We start from the raw sequence: 5,272 nt of genomic DNA on the forward strand, positions 1-5,272 counted from the left end.
GAAGAAGAAGAAGAAGAAGAAGAAGAAGAAGAAGAAGAAGAAGAAGAAGAAGAAGAAGAAGAAGAAGAAGAAGAAGAAGAAGAAGAAGAAGAAGAAGATAGTAAAAAAGCATTGGGAGGTGTTTGGTTTCTGTGTCTTAACTTCTGCACAACCTTCACCTGGGAACTTACCTTCCACACTCGCCCCATCAGGAAGGCATTATTTACCTCCCTTCCTGGAATCTTGTACAGCTTAATTAATGATCATGGACTACTCTAATTTCCACAGCTAGAGGGTGTTGGAGAAATGCAAAATATTATTGTTGCTATTCATTATTTATTGTTCTCTGGCCCAGCTGAGTTCTAATCTCTGCAGGCTTATCCCTCCAGCTATTGAGGCTAATTAATAATAAATGCATTTCTGATCCTTCCAACGAAACCAAAACTGGCCTTAGCAGGAAACTTTAAATCGTTCTATGAAACATTTTATTTTGCAAATCTAGTAGGGAGTGACCAGAAACAAGGTTTGTGGTTGTGCCAAGAAACCAACAATGTCATTGTTAAGAACAGAATCTGTTTCAGTTTGAATCACTTAGGATTTTCATTGCTCTTGATGGATTTTCTCATATGAGACAGAGTCCCAGGGAAGTGATGATTATCATTACTACTCAATATTAATTATTAAATGTTTTATACCTTGAATGTATAGAATAACAATATAATTTTAAAATTTGATTGTAAAGTCAAAATTGATTGGCTCATAAATACCCTATGAGAATTAACTAAAAGTACATAAGGACGTTATGTATAAATTCTGGTGCTACAAAGTATTAGGAAATAGACACAATTTTATTTATTAAAGGCTAAAAAGTCTTTGATGCTTACTATGTGTGTGTGTGTGTGTCTGTCTGTCTGTCTGTGTGTTTGTCTCTGTGTCTCTGTGTATGTATGCATATTGCACTTGAAAGCCAATAGTCACTGTCAGCTGTCTTCCTTTTTGCTTTCCATCTTGTTTGTTTTTTAAGTCGGGGCCTCTCAATGAATCTGGAGTCCATAGATTGGCTAGACCTGCGGGCAGAAAAACCCCAATGATCCTCCTTTCTCTGCCTCCACAGCACTGGGATTTCAGATGCACACCACTGCTGCTGGTTCTGTTGGTGAATGCTGGATATCTGAACTTGGTTCCTGAAACTTGTGAAAAAACACGTGTGTTAACAAATGAACCATCTCCCCACCCATGAAGTATGTTATGTATATGCATAGATGAATGACTCAAAGGTTATAACACAGGGAGAGGGTTGTGTCTTCAGCATCAAGTTATCAAATGGTCATATCTCTACAGGATGATTTATGGTAAGGGAAGGATTAAGACTACTGATAGGGAAAGGGAGGTGAAAAAAATATGTGGAACAAATGTTTCACATGGAGCTGTCTAGCTACAGTCCTTCGAAGTTCTAAAGTACTGAGCTCCATTCTGTTCTCTGAGGAACCTGACTTGTAACATACTGTGTGAGGAGGCTGTAAAGGCCCTCAGGTCATCCAGGATAGAACAGGAATGATTGATGCTTGCCTAAGGTGAGAACATAAACAGCTATTGATCCAAAACTGGGTCTGAACATTGTGCTGCTTAAAGTCCCTTCCACTCTGATAAAAATACTTCAAGGAACAAATGAAATATCAAAGCTTCCATGGGTTTAATAATTCATTGGTAATTGACTATATCAATATCTTAAATGTACAGCTTGCCATTCTTCAATGACCAGGTTTGAGTGAAGAGTATCAAAAAGCTAAACCATCTATATATCAGCTGCTGCTTATGGCTTTAGTGTTCCAATGTCATGGTTATAGATGTGACCCATAGCCTAGCCTCTGGCTCTGAAGAGCCTGTGCCTTCTCCACTTTCTATTTTCTTTTTTGAGTGATCACTATTCTCAGAAGTTATAAGCTTCAAGAACTGTGTCTTCATCTTTGGTTACTGAAAGGATTTCCAAGCACATTGTTTGTCAGCATGTTTGTTTCCTAAAAAAATCAACATGCTGATGAGTGAACCATCAGGGAGGTGAGATTATCAAACCTTACATGACATGAATCTATGGCATTCTGATCACGTGAGCCAGAACATCATATCAGCATCAGACTAGAGTACCACCATGACCAAGTGTACCATAATACCATTCTGCTCAGGATCTGGCTAGAGTGAAATGGAGACATTATGTTAGTTTTACATTAGAGTACTGCCGTGACCACATGATCAGCATCAGGTTAGTGTACCACAGTGACATGTATCAGAATTGCACTAAAGTACCACCATGCCCTCATGATCAACACCAACTCAGAATAAAAGCAGTTTCATGCATTTGATGCTATGCTGAAAAAACAAAACAAAACAAAACAAAATACACAGCAACAAGAAACACCATTATTCAGACTCCTTTCCTCTCCTATTCCATTATTTTTATTTATTAGATTTGACAGAAAAGGATGTGTATATGAGATTTATTTTTAGAACAATGTGTAATGTTTGTGATATTATCTATGCTAAAATTGTACACTAGTTGTGTTCATATGGGTCTTCTTTCTTTGATTAACTGGGTTGCCGGGGACTGGGCAGGATGATACACCACCAATGTGTCAGTCAATCAATGTGGAGAAAAGTCTTTCTTCTGATATTTGTGCTGTCTTTAGCTGTCTTCCACACTCTCCTCAGTGTCCAATAGCCCCATCACAAAGGTGAGCCTAACAGTAGCTTAAGCCAATCAGTCACTCATAGTGAATCTTCTTTCCTCTTAAAGCTCTCACCATCCTGACTCCTGGCCACATTCCCTGTATTTCTCACCTCTGTCCACATGAGGATATGTTGACATGGACAGAGGACTTTGAATGCATGGTAGTGAATCAGAGGAATGAATTTCTAATATTGTTTCCTGCTGACTTTCCATACTGATACATAGCTAGAAGTGTAATTTAACTTTTATTTTACAAATACAATTGTCATTTTCTAGGCTTACGGTTGAATAATCTCACACTTTTAGTTCTTTTTGAGTTCTAGCAGGCTGTTTCTATTCAGTTGTTCTGATTGGAATTCCTTTCAAAGCTGACTGATTCAAACTGTCTTTTCTCAGCTTCTCACTGACAATATGTTCTAATCTTCTGGCTCCTTCTCATTCTCTGGCATGTTCTGTCTTTACCTGTGTATTAGTCAGGGTTCTCTAGAGTCACAGAACTTACAGATAGTCTCTATATAGTAAAGGAATTTATTGATGACTTACAGTCTGCAGTCCAAATCCCAACAATGGTTCAGTAGTAGCTGTGAATGGAAGTCCAAGGATCTAGCAGTTGCTGAGTCCCACACGGCAAGAAGGCGAAAGAGTGAGAGCCAGACTCCCTTCTTCCAATGTCCTTATATGGTCCCCAGCAGAAGGTGTAGCCCAGATTAAAGGTGTGTGCCACCACACCTTTAATCCCAGATGACCTTGGACTCGGAGATCTCCCTGTCTTAATCTTCTGGATTCAATCACCACTGTGTCTCAAGATCTCCATACCAAGATCCAGATCAGAAACTTCTATCTCCCAGCTTCCAAATTAGGTTCACTGGTGAGCCTTCGAATTCTGGATTGTAGTTCATTTCAAATATAGTCAAGTTGACAACCAGGAATAGCCACTACAACCTGTGACCTGTTTCTGTAAAATTGTCCCAGTAAAATGTCTGCCTCGCTTTCCTCAGTCAGTTCTCTCTCTCTCTCTCTCTCTCTCTCTCTCTCTCTCTCTCTCTCTCTCTCTCTCTCTCTCTTCCCCTTTCTCCTCTATGTGTGCATCTCTTGCATGTGTGCATATGCCCTCATCTCCTCTCTTTCCTGTGCTCTTCTCATGAGAGTTGGGTATATCCTATCACTGATTCATTCTGTAGATCTTTCTTCAATTTGTCACTTTTTTTGCCCCTCAATTATATGTCACTTTCAAACATGGATTCTTCCTTCTACAAACCAACTTTACTTTCATTGTTTAGGACTAAAGTTGTGTACTAAAGGAATGATAGCGAGAGAAATTAAAATTGTGTATTACACAATTAAAATTAAAGTTAAATTAAAATTAATGTATTACAGTGAGAGAAATTAAAATGTGTCATTCTAGCCAGATCACATAGACCTAGAAAATCTTTGGATCTGATCATTTGCCAGAGCACCCATGCTGCTGGATTAATGCAGAAACATTCTATTCACAAACAACTATAAAGCTTCTTAAAACAGAAAGATGAAAGCTACTGGTAATACACCTATATTTTGAACCTATACCACATACAAATAAGGCTGGACTTTAACCCTTTACCCATCCTATTGAGGATGTTGATTTGTGCTTATTAATAACTGCTTATTGCCACAATTCCTCATCTGTACCCTCAGAGAGTTGTCAAGACTAAATGAAGTAATGCAGATAAAAAATTAGCATAGTGGGGCTGAAAAATTACTCCAAGTTTAAGAGCAGTGGCTACTTTTTCAGAAGACCTGGGTTCTATTCCAAGCACCCACATGGATACTCTCAACTCTCTGTAACTTCAACTTCAGATGATCTGACTTTCTCTTCTAAACTCTATAGACACACATGGTGACGTGTACTCACAATGACACTTCAATATTATTTAAGGTGTGATTAGGATGGTTCACAGTATGTGATATTTACATGAAGTGCTAAACACAACAGTCCTTACATTTATCTGAAAATACCAAATAGTTATACTTTTATTCATGTTGTTTGATAAAATAGTCTTTCAAATATAACTTTTTTCCTGCTTCAGTTCATTAAGCTTCTTTACTCCAACTTATTAGTTGGTTCATTAAAAGTTCTTTTCATTTTTGGACAATAAAATAGAACTCTAATATTTACTTCAAAGTGGTAGTTGTATGTTTAATGCTTCCATTTAATTTTATACACAAAATGTAAAAGTAGAAATAGTCTAATAATCTGCAATAGTCTGGTGAGACAGTTCTTGCTTAGTAAACTTGAACTGATTTTTGGAACCCACATGAAGATAAAACGAGTAAACAGCCTTCACTGAGCCCTCATACTTCCTCATGTGCATTGTGGCAAGTATGCTCCTGTCCACTCATAAATTTGCAGAAATTAAAGCGGATGATCTGATTAATGAGCTGCATCTGTTACATGTAGAAAATGCACAGAATTTCTGTAAGATGAACAAGAAAGAAGATCTATGAAGGTGACAAAGTCTTTTCCTTAGAGGATCTCTAAAGGGACTGGAACTCTGAAGCAAATTTCCACTTAGCTTAAATGCTATCTAT

Source organism: Mus pahari, chromosome 9 (genome assembly GCF_900095145.1).
Source record: "Mus pahari chromosome 9, PAHARI_EIJ_v1.1, whole genome shotgun sequence".
NCBI classification, from domain to species: domain Eukaryota; kingdom Metazoa; phylum Chordata; class Mammalia; order Rodentia; family Muridae; genus Mus; species Mus pahari.